Here is a 15,872-nt window from a genome sequence, read left to right as displayed (position 1 = left end):
GACATCATAGCACTGTAGTTCTGAGGGTTGTAGATGGATGCAACAATCTCCTGTTGCTTCTATGAAGGCCGTAATAGACGACATCACCAAACAGCTCCATAGTCACATACACAGCAAAGGAGAGATGTTGTTTACACCTAGTGATGTCAGTGGTATTGAGTGACATCATAGCACAGTGCTAAGGCTCCTGGGCCTGGACACAGCAGCGGCTGCAATATCTCAACGGAGAATACGTTTATATATATGTGTGTGTGTGCGCGTATATATATATATATATATATATATATATATATATATATATATTTCTCCGCCGAAATCACTTTTAAACCCATTTCCACCTTTTTTTCCCTTCTCTTCCTCTTACTTTTTTTTCACGTTTTTTTACGTTTTTCTCCTTTTCGCCTCTTTTCTGGGCGTATTATTCTTCTTTTTCTTCTTTTTTTTCGTCTAATGCATACCCCATCAGTGCAGCAATGCTTATTCAATACCGCCAGCAGATGGAGACACTGGGGGATAATTTTCTAAGGATTTATACTGATTTTTCCTGTCTGAATTTGTCGCACAGAAAGTTGCAGGCCAAATATGTGCGACATTTCTGCGACTTTAGCTTCTAGAGCATTTTTACAACATTATACATAGGTGCTGAATACATAAAAAGCGACTGTTCAGCGACAGACAAGTCGCATCGGCTGAAAGTAGGCCAGAATGTCAGTCCATGTTGGAGCAGGTTTAGATACAGTCTAAAGCATAGATCTCAAAGTCTGTGCACAGAATTTAGCAAGGGCCTCGCACCTTCTGATGCATCAGGTAGGTGCACAATAGCATAGCCTAACCCTCTGTACTTTGGTCTATATTGATGCGGGACATAGACAGCCAGCTGATGACCAATCCATTAGTGCAATGGATGGCTGGAAGCATTTGTCTTTGCCTTTGCAATACCACAGAAGCAATGCATGGTCAATGTACAGCAATGACACACCTGTGTGAACAGCCAGGAGACCCCCCCCCCCCCCCCCATGTTATGTTACATAGTTACATAGTTAGTACGGTCGAAAAAAGACATATGTCCATCAAGTTCAACCAGGGAATTAAGGGGTAGGGGTGTGGCGCGATATTGGGGAAGGGATGAGATTTTATATTTCTTCATAAGCATTAATCTTATTTTGTCAATTAGGAACATTCAGCACCCACCCGCTATCAAGGCAGCTGCCTATCATGTCATGCCCTACCTGCACAGGTGTGCTGGCTACTCAAATGATCCAATTAAGGAGGCCATTTAGTCAGCAGCAGCAGAAGTCCTGTGCCTGGACGCTCCAACAGCGGCCAGACACAAGCAGAAGCAGAAGCAGCAGAAGCAGCAGCAGCACCACCTTTTGCTTTTTGGCTGCAGAAGCAGCAGCAGCAAGGCCCACAGGGCTGGCTAGCTGGCTAGCCAGCAAGCAAGCAGGTAGCAATGAAAGTAGGAATCTTTCTTTTTAACCCTGTAAGGGGGTGGTGCACTGTACCCGAAGATACTGCCATATCGGGTCAATGCATAGGGCGACGGAAGCAAGCTTCGAAATCAGCCCCCGTTCTCAAAAATCCATTTAATATATGGTCCCCAGATAGGGGACGTATCAGATATTAAACTGATAAGAACAGATACTACACTTGATCTTAGCCAAAAGGCCGAGAAGCGATAACCGTGAAAGGGGCGGGCCCAACAAGGTCCCCTTCATGGGCACTATCACTGCTTGCTGTCAGGGAGGCTGCCAGACAATTTTCCATGCACACTCTGGGCTGGGGGGCAGTCAACCACCAGTACACACAGCAGAACCTAAACCCATACCATTATTGCTAAGCAGCAAGACAGGGGCCCATTGCACTCCCACGGGGCCTTTTTAAATGCAATCCATAACCCGGATTTGCCAGGAACCCTTCTTACTCCTCCTACTTGCATGTGACACTGGGCTTAGGATCTGCATAGGAAACACACACACAAGCACACACCTACCTTTGTTGCCTGCAGATGCCTCCTTGGCTGTCCCCAAACGGTATCAAACCAACACCCACGGGAAGCTGTAAGCATAGAGGACATGCCTGCACCCCATTGGACTTACCTGTGTGGGTTAAATCCGGGTTATTTGACAACCTATGGCGGTGATGGTTCTGCTCAGGCAGAGCAGTGCTGATGCTCCTCATAAAGCTGTCGCTGCTGTGAAGGTTCTAGGTGACATCACAAATCCCTATGGTTACATACACAACAAAGCTGGGTTGTTGTTGTTTACACTCTGCAAGGCCTGTGGAAGTGAGTGACATCATAGCACTGTAGTTCTGAGGGTTGTAGATGGATGCAACAATCTCCTGTTGCTTCTATGAAGGCCGTAATAGACGACATCACCAAACAGCTCCATAGTCACATACACAGCAAAGGAGAGATGTTGTTTACACCTAGTGATGTCAGTGGTATTGAGTGACATCATAGCACAGTGCTAAGGCTCCTGGGCCTGGACACAGCAGCGGCTGCAATATCTCAACGGAGAATACGTTTATATATATGTGTGTGTGTGCGCGTATATATATATATATATATATATATATATATATATATATATATATATTTCTCCGCCGAAATCACTTTTAAACCCATTTCCACCTTTTTTTCCCTTCTCTTCCTCTTACTTTTTTTTCACGTTTTTTTACGTTTTTCTCCTTTTCGCCTCTTTTCTGGGCGTATTATTCTTCTTTTTCTTCTTTTTTTTCGTCTAATGCATACCCCATCAGTGCAGCAATGCTTATTCAATACCGCCAGCAGATGGAGACACTGGGGGATAATTTTCTAAGGATTTATACTGATTTTTCCTGTCTGAATTTGTCGCACAGAAAGTTGCAGGCCAAATATGTGCGACATTTCTGCGACTTTAGCTTCTAGAGCATTTTTACAACATTATACATAGGTGCTGAATACATAAAAAGCGACTGTTCAGCGACAGACAAGTCGCATCGGCTGAAAGTAGGCCAGAATGTCAGTCCATGTTGGAGCAGGTTTAGATACAGTCTAAAGCATAGATCTCAAAGTCTGTGCACAGAATTTAGCAAGGGCCTCGCACCTTCTGATGCATCAGGTAGGTGCACAATAGCATAGCCTAACCCTCTGTACTTTGGTCTATATTGATGCGGGACATAGACAGCCAGCTGATGACCAATCCATTAGTGCAATGGATGGCTGGAAGCATTTGTCTTTGCCTTTGCAATACCACAGAAGCAATGCATGGTCAATGTACAGCAATGACACACCTGTGTGAACAGCCAGGAGACCCCCCCCCCCCCCCCCCCATGTTATGTTACATAGTTACATAGTTAGTACGGTCGAAAAAAGACATATGTCCATCAAGTTCAACCAGGGAATTAAGGGGTAGGGGTGTGGCGCGATATTGGGGAAGGGATGAGATTTTATATTTCTTCATAAGCATTAATCTTATTTTGTCAATTAGGAACATTCAGCACCCACCCGCTATCAAGGCAGCTGCCTATCATGTCATGCCCTACCTGCACAGGTGTGCTGGCTACTCAAATGATCCAATTAAGGAGGCCATTTAGTCAGCAGCAGCAGAAGTCCTGTGCCTGGACGCTCCAACAGCGGCCAGACACAAGCAGAAGCAGAAGCAGCAGAAGCAGCAGCAGCACCACCTTTTGCTTTTTGGCTGCAGAAGCAGCAGCAGCAAGGCCCACAGGGCTGGCTAGCTGGCTAGCCAGCAAGCAAGCAGGTAGCAATGAAAGTAGGAATCTTTCTTTTTAACCCTGTAAGGGGGTGGTGCACTGTACCCGAAGATACTGCCATATCGGGTCAATGCATAGGGCGACGGAAGCAAGCTTCGAAATCAGCCCCCGTTCTCAAAAATCCATTTAATATATGGTCCCCAGATAGGGGACGTATCAGATATTAAACTGATAAGAACAGATTTTTTTAACTTGGCTACCCCTGAGGGGTATCTTTTTATTTAGAATTCATAACATTTTACAAAGTGCATTACGATTTATAAATATAATTTTTTTTTCAATAAAAACAAATTTTGATAATAAAATCACATAACAATAAAAGTTCACATAAATACAATCATAATACACTTAAAATGGGCACTTGGTGGCTTTACAAAAGGGCGTTCCATTCATTAAAATACCATTTTCTAGCTAATAAAGGATAATATTTCTTGTCTAATAAAAAGTACTGGTACATATCACTAAAACAAAGAGCTAAAACATCATTCACAGATAAAATCTCATGTTTAAAAAGTAAAATGTTTCTGGCATTCCATAGAGCTGCTTTAACACAGTTTATGATCTTCCATGCCATTGTCTCTTGAGTCCGTATTGGGCATTCCAGACATCCATAAAAAACAGCTGCAGAGTTTAAGTCCTTTATTTCTGTTATCTTCTTCACCAGAGGGAGTATTTTAGTCCATATCCTTTTTGCATAAAAACAAGTCCAGAAAAGGTGGTACACGGTCTCGGGTTCCTGGCAGCCCTCCCTCGGGCATACTGCAGTGTTGGCCATCCTTCTTCGGTGCTGGAATGCCCGGCATGGAAGACACTCGTGTATGCAGCTCCAGGCCAGATCTTTCTGTGAATTAAAAAGATAAATCATATTTGCCATCTTCCATATTTTCCTGCATTTCTCTTCATTAAAATTATTCACAGGGGCAATAAAACCACTTTCTTTAATATATTTTAACAGTTTTTTGCTATTAGTTACTTCATTAATACTTTTTCCGTTAAAGTTGTACAGGTTGAAAATTTTCTCTAAAATCTTGTATTGTTGGGGAAGATTAAAAGCATAAGGACAGCTTAAAACAGTTTTAAACCACCCATTCCTCCTCATAAAAAAACCTGTATTAAAACGGATAAAATATGACCAGTAACTATCCTTAAAAAGTGTGCTAACACACATGCTAAAAAACTTGGTAAAAAGGAACGCCCTGATGTCGGGGAAGTCCTTTCCACCCATAACTTTTGGCATCATGACGATCTCTCTTCTCAATTTTTCACTCTTGGAGCTCCATAAAAAGGTAAAACATGCTTTAATGATTTTATTTAAAATCATTTCGGGGGGTGGAAAGACCATGCCAAGATACAATAAAATGGGTAAAATCACCATCTTTGTAACTAAAACCTTCCCCTCCATCGTTAGCTTTCTCATGTTCCACATACAAATTTTTGTGTTTATTTTTTGAGCCACCAAGTCCCAGCTATTAAAACCATTGTTTGACTCACTGAAGGAGACCCCTAAAATCTGCACAGACTCAGACACAGGAATGGGTAAATCCCTTAAAAACAGTCCTCCTATATTTAAAACACTGCTTTTATAAAAATTTACCTTAAAACCGGAGGCACAACAAAAAAATTCAACTTGCTTTAGGGCTTTTTGAAGCGATGGGGTGTCCCTTCCGAGCACTGCCACATCGTCCATGTACCCCACTACTTTAGCCTCTAGTCCCCCTCCTCCCGGCAGGGGGACCCCTCTTATTTGCTTATCTCTCCTCAAGGTGCATAGTAGAGGCTCAAGCGCACATATGAAAAGTAGTGGGGACAAAGGACACCCCTGCTTCACTCCGGAATTTAAAATCACATCCTGTGTCTTAAAACCGTTAACTAAAATCTTGCTTGTGCAGTTTTTATAAAAGGCCTTAAGAGACAATAAAAAGCCTTCAGGTATACCCATTTTCTCTAAAACCTTAAAAAGATAAAAATGTGACACTCTGTCAAAAGCCTTCTCGAAGTCTAAGGATAAAATGGCTAGTTTTCCGTTTCTAGACTTTGTGTCACTAATCACATCTTTTAAAAGGTTAAGATTTTCCCATATGCTCCTCCCAGGCACCCCACAGACCTGATTTGAATGGATTATTTTCTCTATTACACTTTTTAATCTATTTGCGCACAGTTTTGCCATCACTTTGTAGTCACAGTTGAGGAGGGTGATTGGTCTCCAGTTCTTTAGATCTGACCGGTCTCCCTTTTTGAACAGCAGGGAGACATCACCCTTCCTCCATGAACCTGGGAGGGCTTTTGTTTTAAATACTTCTGTAAAAAGGGAAAAAAGGTCATCTTTTAAAACACCATAAAAAATGACATAAAACTCAATGGGTATACCGTCAGGACCAGGCACCTTACCGGATTTAAAACTCCTGATCGTCTCTAAAACCTCCTGTTCCGAGATCTCCCTCTGTAAAAGAGACTGGGACACAGGGTCTAAAACATTGGTAATCTCCTTCAATGAGTCATTCATAAAATCAATATCAATATTTTTTGTATTAAAAAGATCCGCATAAAATGAATGTACCCTTTTTAAAATACCCTGTACATCTTTTTCTCCTTGTATATTATCAATTAAAACCTTTTTATCCGTTACTTTCTTAAAAAAGTACCTGGAGCAGGTCTCGTTCTCTTCAAGGTGCTTTATTTTGGATCTGAAAATTATCTCTTTTCCCTTCTGCTCCAGGCACTGTTTTATTTCTTTTTTTAAGTCAGTAATTTCTCTATAAACCTCTATACCATTGTCTCTGAATTTGTACAGGGTTTGCAGACGGGTATTTAGAAGGGAGTAAAACTCACGCTTCTCTTTAGCTCTAGAGATCCCTACTCTAATAAAAAACTCTTTTATTTTTATTTTCATTTTCTCCCACCATATACTGATGGGAGTGTTAGGATCTCTTACCCGTCTGCAGTCCTTGTAGAAGTTGATAAAATCGGATAAAACCTGCGGATCTTCTAAAAGGGATACATTCATCTTCCAGGCATTCCTCCCAGTCTTTTTTCTAAAATCACTCTTCACCTTAAAAGATAAAAGTTTGTGATCAGAAAAAACATTGGTTAAAACATCACACTTAAAAGGCAGTACTTGATAAGAACAGAAGATAAAATCGATCCTGGAGCTGCAGTTTGCGTTGCTCCAGGTCACACCGTCTCTTTCTGGTAAAATACTATTGCATTTCTTAAAAACATCAGTAAGTCTAAAATCAATAATCATATTTTTTAACATAGAAGATGTTTTATCATAGTTTCTACTTACTGAATTGGTAAAACGGTGCTCCCCCCTTAAAATACAATTAAAATCACCTGCTAAAATAAGAGGTTCAGAATCATTGATAAAAAGGGGTAAAATCTCTAACATCCGTGCTCTATCATTTTTATTGGGTGAACCATAAAAATTTAAAAACTGCCATTTAATACCATCAATAAAAGCTTTAACCAATAAAATTCTGCCTGGTAAAATCTCATGAATAAAATCAATAAAAGCATTTCCTTTAAAAAGTATGGCGACCCCTGCTGATCTGGATTCGTTAGATCCAGACCAGACTGATGGACCGTGTACCCAATCTTTTTTATACTTTTCATAATTTAAACTATGCGGGATGCCGCACTCCTGCAGGAAAACCACAGAAGCAGCAAAAATAGACAAGTAGTTAAAAAGGGCAACCCGTTTCGCTCGTGAACTTATACTTCTTACATTCATAGACAATCCGGACAACTCAGCCATTGGAGATGTAAAAAAAGGGAGGCTCAGATAACAAACTAAAAACCAGATTGCGCACTGGAGCTCTCGTTACCCCCCACCTCTGACTCTACCGTACACATAGAGGAAGCCGGAGAGGAACCACCATCGCTCGAGCAGCCCCCCTCTTCCAAGACCACAGGTGTATAGACGGAGTACATTGGTAAGAACAGCTTCTGGGCTCCATTCTCTTTTTCGGCGTCCACCTCTTGCCCCTCCATAGGGGTCGGGTGCGTACTTAGGTCCGTTTCCGGGACCTCGGAGATGGTCACCCCTGAAACCTCCTCCTGGCTGGGAGGAGGAGGGGTATCCACCGCTGGGACCTGTGGAGGAGCTTCACTTGGAGCCCCCGTCACGACAGGAACTTCCATCTGCTCCTCCTGGACCACCTCCGAGTCCGGACGCCCTTTGGAGCCCCTTCGTCTTTTCACCTTTGCTACTCCGTCCGGGTTTTCACACTCAGGGGGACCCCGAGCAGGAGGACCTTCCGGGGTGGAATCGGGCACCTCTCGCTCTTCCACCTTCTCTGAGGTATCTGCCCGATCCCCTCTCGCATTTCTCTTCCCCGGCCTCCTCTCATTTGGGGTCCCCCTTTCCACCTGTGCCTCTTTCTCCTGGGGTTCTTTTGGGGGGGCCGTGGTCTCCATCTCACAGCTTACCTCTTCTTGTGGGGGGTGCTCCTTCTCTCTGGCTTTTCCCCAGGCTGGTCTCCGGACGTCTCTCTTGGGTTGCCCTTGCTGTTCTGTGGTTTTTTTTGGTCTGTGGGGACAGAAAGCATACACGTGACCAAAGTGACGGCAAAAATTACATCTCAAACCCTTATCACATTTTTCTGTTTCATGTTGCATGCTTCCACATTTCTTACAGGAACTTTCACAATTTTCCTTTATGTGCCCATAACGTTGGCACCTTCTGCAGAAGTTTGGCATTCCCGCAAAAAAGAGGTCGCCACACACATTGTTTAATTTAAAACGAGCAGGCGGTAATAGTATCCCCCCTGGGAGGGTGGGGTCTTTGTTGCACGTGACTTGATATCGCCATTTTGAGGTCCAGACACCACAGTCGTTCATGATTTTTCCTCTGAACTCCACCTTTTTAAAGTAGGCTGCCAGGAACCCATCGATCTCTCTCTGATTTACAAAAGGGGAGTACATCTTCACGACAATCAACTTGGTTTCATCTAGGACGTGCTCGACAATTTGGATACCCTTAAGCCTCGGATCATCTTGCTTTGGAATTTTCATTACTGCATCTAAGAATACGCCTTCCCCTATGAAAGTGCAGTCGTAGATCCTCCGCTTAGGGTAATCCTGGATGGCCAAAATCTCTCGCTTACGAACATTAAGAATCTTGTCGAGCACGTCCTCTATCACGAACCTCATGCCACGTGCATCCGCCGCATCACCTGTGAGAATGACCCGCACAGTGTGTTTAATCCGGGCATAAGCCGGTACCGAACCAGGATCTAGATCTTCATCCATGGTTCATTCGTGTTTTGGTCTGGTTCTCTCCGCTCCAACCAACCAGCCAATTTGCTCAAACCTCTCTCCACCCGAAGGCTTTGAGAGGCGATCGCAACCCGTTACCCTGGGACTAAGCCCTCTCCCCAATAGCAACAAGTGGGTGAAGCCCAGGCAATAAACCTGGGCGATCCCACAAGGCCGAGGAGAGGGGTACCCGAGTACCTTCTGACCAGATCTCCTGTATTACTACACTTGATCTTAGCCAAAAGGCCGAGAAGCGATAACCGTGAAAGGGGCGGGCCCAACAAGGTCCCCTTCATGGGCACTATCACTGCTTGCTGTCAGGGAGGCTGCCAGACAATTTTCCATGCACACTCTGGGCTGGGGGGCAGTCAACCACCAGTACACACAGCAGAACCTAAACCCATACCATTATTGCTAAGCAGCAAGACAGGGGCCCATTGCACTCCCACGGGGCCTTTTTAAATGCAATCCATAACCCGGATTTGCCAGGAACCCTTCTTACTCCTCCTACTTGCATGTGACACTGGGCTTAGGATCTGCATAGGAAACACACACACAAGCACACACCTACCTTTGTTGCCTGCAGATGCCTCCTTGGCTGTCCCCAAACGGTATCAAACCAACACCCACGGGAAGCTGTAAGCATAGAGGACATGCCTGCACCCCATTGGACTTACCTGTGTGGGTTAAATCCGGGTTATTTGACAACCTATGGCGGTGATGGTTCTGCTCAGGCAGAGCAGTGCTGATGCTCCTCATAAAGCTGTCGCTGCTGTGAAGGTTCTAGGTGACATCACAAATCCCTATGGTTACATACACAACAAAGCTGGGTTGTTGTTGTTTACACTCTGCAAGGCCTGTGGAAGTGAGTGACATCATAGCACTGTAGTTCTGAGGGTTGTAGATGGATGCAACAATCTCCTGTTGCTTCTATGAAGGCCGTAATAGACGACATCACCAAACAGCTCCATAGTCACATACACAGCAAAGGAGAGATGTTGTTTACACCTAGTGATGTCAGTGGTATTGAGTGACATCATAGCACAGTGCTAAGGCTCCTGGGCCTGGACACAGCAGCGGCTGCAATATCTCAACGGAGAATACGTTTATATATATGTGTGTGTGTGCGCGTATATATATATATATATATATATATATATATATATATATATATTTCTCCGCCGAAATCACTTTTAAACCCATTTCCACCTTTTTTTCCCTTCTCTTCCTCTTACTTTTTTTTCACGTTTTTTTACGTTTTTCTCCTTTTCGCCTCTTTTCTGGGCGTATTATTCTTCTTTTTCTTCTTTTTTTTCGTCTAATGCATACCCCATCAGTGCAGCAATGCTTATTCAATACCGCCAGCAGATGGAGACACTGGGGGATAATTTTCTAAGGATTTATACTGATTTTTCCTGTCTGAATTTGTCGCACAGAAAGTTGCAGGCCAAATATGTGCGACATTTCTGCGACTTTAGCTTCTAGAGCATTTTTACAACATTATACATAGGTGCTGAATACATAAAAAGCGACTGTTCAGCGACAGACAAGTCGCATCGGCTGAAAGTAGGCCAGAATGTCAGTCCATGTTGGAGCAGGTTTAGATACAGTCTAAAGCATAGATCTCAAAGTCTGTGCACAGAATTTAGCAAGGGCCTCGCACCTTCTGATGCATCAGGTAGGTGCACAATAGCATAGCCTAACCCTCTGTACTTTGGTCTATATTGATGCGGGACATAGACAGCCAGCTGATGACCAATCCATTAGTGCAATGGATGGCTGGAAGCATTTGTCTTTGCCTTTGCAATACCACAGAAGCAATGCATGGTCAATGTACAGCAATGACACACCTGTGTGAACAGCCAGGAGACCCCCCCCCCCCCCCCCCATGTTATGTTACATAGTTACATAGTTAGTACGGTCGAAAAAAGACATATGTCCATCAAGTTCAACCAGGGAATTAAGGGGTAGGGGTGTGGCGCGATATTGGGGAAGGGATGAGATTTTATATTTCTTCATAAGCATTAATCTTATTTTGTCAATTAGGAACATTCAGCACCCACCCGCTATCAAGGCAGCTGCCTATCATGTCATGCCCTACCTGCACAGGTGTGCTGGCTACTCAAATGATCCAATTAAGGAGGCCATTTAGTCAGCAGCAGCAGAAGTCCTGTGCCTGGACGCTCCAACAGCGGCCAGACACAAGCAGAAGCAGAAGCAGCAGAAGCAGCAGCAGCACCACCTTTTGCTTTTTGGCTGCAGAAGCAGCAGCAGCAAGGCCCACAGGGCTGGCTAGCTGGCTAGCCAGCAAGCAAGCAGGTAGCAATGAAAGTAGGAATCTTTCTTTTTAACCCTGTAAGGGGGTGGTGCACTGTACCCGAAGATACTGCCATATCGGGTCAATGCATAGGGCGACGGAAGCAAGCTTCGAAATCAGCCCCCGTTCTCAAAAATCCATTTAATATATGGTCCCCAGATAGGGGACGTATCAGATATTAAACTGATAAGAACAGATACTACACTTGATCTTAGCCAAAAGGCCGAGAAGCGATAACCGTGAAAGGGGCGGGCCCAACAAGGTCCCCTTCATGGGCACTATCACTGCTTGCTGTCAGGGAGGCTGCCAGACAATTTTCCATGCACACTCTGGGCTGGGGGGCAGTCAACCACCAGTACACACAGCAGAACCTAAACCCATACCATTATTGCTAAGCAGCAAGACAGGGGCCCATTGCACTCCCACGGGGCCTTTTTAAATGCAATCCATAACCCGGATTTGCCAGGAACCCTTCTTACTCCTCCTACTTGCATGTGACACTGGGCTTAGGATCTGCATAGGAAACACACACACAAGCACACACCTACCTTTGTTGCCTGCAGATGCCTCCTTGGCTGTCCCCAAACGGTATCAAACCAACACCCACGGGAAGCTGTAAGCATAGAGGACATGCCTGCACCCCATTGGACTTACCTGTGTGGGTTAAATCCGGGTTATTTGACAACCTATGGCGGTGATGGTTCTGCTCAGGCAGAGCAGTGCTGATGCTCCTCATAAAGCTGTCGCTGCTGTGAAGGTTCTAGGTGACATCACAAATCCCTATGGTTACATACACAACAAAGCTGGGTTGTTGTTGTTTACACTCTGCAAGGCCTGTGGAAGTGAGTGACATCATAGCACTGTAGTTCTGAGGGTTGTAGATGGATGCAACAATCTCCTGTTGCTTCTATGAAGGCCGTAATAGACGACATCACCAAACAGCTCCATAGTCACATACACAGCAAAGGAGAGATGTTGTTTACACCTAGTGATGTCAGTGGTATTGAGTGACATCATAGCACAGTGCTAAGGCTCCTGGGCCTGGACACAGCAGCGGCTGCAATATCTCAACGGAGAATACGTTTATATATATGTGTGTGTGTGCGCGTATATATATATATATATATATATATATATATATATATATATATATTTCTCCGCCGAAATCACTTTTAAACCCATTTCCACCTTTTTTTCCCTTCTCTTCCTCTTACTTTTTTTTCACGTTTTTTTACGTTTTTCTCCTTTTCGCCTCTTTTCTGGGCGTATTATTCTTCTTTTTCTTCTTTTTTTTCGTCTAATGCATACCCCATCAGTGCAGCAATGCTTATTCAATACCGCCAGCAGATGGAGACACTGGGGGATAATTTTCTAAGGATTTATACTGATTTTTCCTGTCTGAATTTGTCGCACAGAAAGTTGCAGGCCAAATATGTGCGACATTTCTGCGACTTTAGCTTCTAGAGCATTTTTACAACATTATACATAGGTGCTGAATACATAAAAAGCGACTGTTCAGCGACAGACAAGTCGCATCGGCTGAAAGTAGGCCAGAATGTCAGTCCATGTTGGAGCAGGTTTAGATACAGTCTAAAGCATAGATCTCAAAGTCTGTGCACAGAATTTAGCAAGGGCCTCGCACCTTCTGATGCATCAGGTAGGTGCACAATAGCATAGCCTAACCCTCTGTACTTTGGTCTATATTGATGCGGGACATAGACAGCCAGCTGATGACCAATCCATTAGTGCAATGGATGGCTGGAAGCATTTGTCTTTGCCTTTGCAATACCACAGAAGCAATGCATGGTCAATGTACAGCAATGACACACCTGTGTGAACAGCCAGGAGACCCCCCCCCCCCCCCCCCATGTTATGTTACATAGTTACATAGTTAGTACGGTCGAAAAAAGACATATGTCCATCAAGTTCAACCAGGGAATTAAGGGGTAGGGGTGTGGCGCGATATTGGGGAAGGGATGAGATTTTATATTTCTTCATAAGCATTAATCTTATTTTGTCAATTAGGAACATTCAGCACCCACCCGCTATCAAGGCAGCTGCCTATCATGTCATGCCCTACCTGCACAGGTGTGCTGGCTACTCAAATGATCCAATTAAGGAGGCCATTTAGTCAGCAGCAGCAGAAGTCCTGTGCCTGGACGCTCCAACAGCGGCCAGACACAAGCAGAAGCAGAAGCAGCAGAAGCAGCAGCAGCACCACCTTTTGCTTTTTGGCTGCAGAAGCAGCAGCAGCAAGGCCCACAGGGCTGGCTAGCTGGCTAGCCAGCAAGCAAGCAGGTAGCAATGAAAGTAGGAATCTTTCTTTTTAACCCTGTAAGGGGGTGGTGCACTGTACCCGAAGATACTGCCATATCGGGTCAATGCATAGGGCGACGGAAGCAAGCTTCGAAATCAGCCCCCGTTCTCAAAAATCCATTTAATATATGGTCCCCAGATAGGGGACGTATCAGATATTAAACTGATAAGAACAGATACTACACTTGATCTTAGCCAAAAGGCCGAGAAGCGATAACCGTGAAAGGGGCGGGCCCAACAAGGTCCCCTTCATGGGCACTATCACTGCTTGCTGTCAGGGAGGCTGCCAGACAATTTTCCATGCACACTCTGGGCTGGGGGGCAGTCAACCACCAGTACACACAGCAGAACCTAAACCCATACCATTATTGCTAAGCAGCAAGACAGGGGCCCATTGCACTCCCACGGGGCCTTTTTAAATGCAATCCATAACCCGGATTTGCCAGGAACCCTTCTTACTCCTCCTACTTGCATGTGACACTGGGCTTAGGATCTGCATAGGAAACACACACACAAGCACACACCTACCTTTGTTGCCTGCAGATGCCTCCTTGGCTGTCCCCAAACGGTATCAAACCAACACCCACGGGAAGCTGTAAGCATAGAGGACATGCCTGCACCCCATTGGACTTACCTGTGTGGGTTAAATCCGGGTTATTTGACAACCTATGGCGGTGATGGTTCTGCTCAGGCAGAGCAGTGCTGATGCTCCTCATAAAGCTGTCGCTGCTGTGAAGGTTCTAGGTGACATCACAAATCCCTATGGTTACATACACAACAAAGCTGGGTTGTTGTTGTTTACACTCTGCAAGGCCTGTGGAAGTGAGTGACATCATAGCACTGTAGTTCTGAGGGTTGTAGATGGATGCAACAATCTCCTGTTGCTTCTATGAAGGCCGTAATAGACGACATCACCAAACAGCTCCATAGTCACATACACAGCAAAGGAGAGATGTTGTTTACACCTAGTGATGTCAGTGGTATTGAGTGACATCATAGCACAGTGCTAAGGCTCCTGGGCCTGGACACAGCAGCGGCTGCAATATCTCAACGGAGAATACGTTTATATATATGTGTGTGTGTGCGCGTATATATATATATATATATATATATATATATATATATATATATATATATATATTTCTCCGCCGAAATCACTTTTAAACCCATTTCCACCTTTTTTTCCCTTCTCTTCCTCTTACTTTTTTTTCACGTTTTTTTACGTTTTTCTCCTTTTCGCCTCTTTTCTGGGCGTATTATTCTTCTTTTTCTTCTTTTTTTTCGTCTAATGCATACCCCATCAGTGCAGCAATGCTTATTCAATACCGCCAGCAGATGGAGACACTGGGGGATAATTTTCTAAGGATTTATACTGATTTTTCCTGTCTGAATTTGTCGCACAGAAAGTTGCAGGCCAAATATGTGCGACATTTCTGCGACTTTAGCTTCTAGAGCATTTTTACAACATTATACATAGGTGCTGAATACATAAAAAGCGACTGTTCAGCGACAGACAAGTCGCATCGGCTGAAAGTAGGCCAGAATGTCAGTCCATGTTGGAGCAGGTTTAGATACAGTCTAAAGCATAGATCTCAAAGTCTGTGCACAGAATTTAGCAAGGGCCTCGCACCTTCTGATGCATCAGGTAGGTGCACAATAGCATAGCCTAACCCTCTGTACTTTGGTCTATATTGATGCGGGACATAGACAGCCAGCTGATGACCAATCCATTAGTGCAATGGATGGCTGGAAGCATTTGTCTTTGCCTTTGCAATACCACAGAAGCAATGCATGGTCAATGTACAGCAATGACACACCTGTGTGAACAGCCAGGAGACCCCCCCCCCCCCCCCCATGTTATGTTACATAGTTACATAGTTAGTACGGTCGAAAAAAGACATATGTCCATCAAGTTCAACCAGGGAATTAAGGGGTAGGGGTGTGGCGCGATATTGGGGAAGGGATGAGATTTTATATTTCTTCATAAGCATTAATCTTATTTTGTCAATTAGGAACATTCAGCACCCACCCGCTATCAAGGCAGCTGCCTATCATGTCATGCCCTACCTGCACAGGTGTGCTGGCTACTCAAATGATCCAATTAAGGAGGCCATTTAGTCAGCAGCAGCAGAAGTCCTGTGCCTGGACGCTCCAACAGCGGCCAGACACAAGCAGAAGCAGAAGCAGCAGAAGCAGCAGCAGCACCACCTTTTGCTTTTTGGCT

The 15,872-nt window shown here is 44.4% G+C and overlaps 4 non-coding genes and 1 pseudogene across 4 annotated transcripts; all 5 read right to left on the bottom strand.

Moving 5' to 3' along the window:
• Positions 1-1,489: 1,489 nt before the first annotated feature.
• Positions 1,490-1,680, bottom strand: LOC130350126 (U2 spliceosomal RNA). The gene has a single exon (XR_008887308.1). It is a non-coding gene; the product is annotated as a U2 spliceosomal RNA (small nuclear RNA).
• A 2,108-nt stretch (positions 1,681-3,788) lies between these two features.
• LOC130350166 (U2 spliceosomal RNA) lies at positions 3,789-3,972 on the bottom strand. Its single transcript, XR_008887344.1, has one exon. It is a non-coding gene; the product is annotated as a U2 spliceosomal RNA (small nuclear RNA).
• A 5,168-nt stretch (positions 3,973-9,140) lies between these two features.
• Positions 9,141-9,273, bottom strand: LOC130350176 (U2 spliceosomal RNA; annotated as a pseudogene).
• A 2,103-nt stretch (positions 9,274-11,376) lies between these two features.
• Positions 11,377-11,567, bottom strand: LOC130350125 (U2 spliceosomal RNA). The gene has a single exon (XR_008887307.1). It is a non-coding gene; the product is annotated as a U2 spliceosomal RNA (small nuclear RNA).
• A 2,105-nt stretch (positions 11,568-13,672) lies between these two features.
• On the bottom strand, positions 13,673-13,863 carry LOC130350123 (U2 spliceosomal RNA). The gene has a single exon (XR_008887306.1). It is a non-coding gene; the product is annotated as a U2 spliceosomal RNA (small nuclear RNA).
• Between the last annotated feature and the right edge of the window lie 2,009 nt (positions 13,864-15,872).

The sequence above is a fragment of the Hyla sarda genome, unplaced genomic scaffold, assembly GCF_029499605.1.
Source record: "Hyla sarda isolate aHylSar1 unplaced genomic scaffold, aHylSar1.hap1 scaffold_934, whole genome shotgun sequence".
Taxonomy (NCBI): Eukaryota; Metazoa; Chordata; class Amphibia; order Anura; family Hylidae; genus Hyla; species Hyla sarda.
This window is presented reverse-complemented; position numbering and strand designations above follow the sequence as displayed.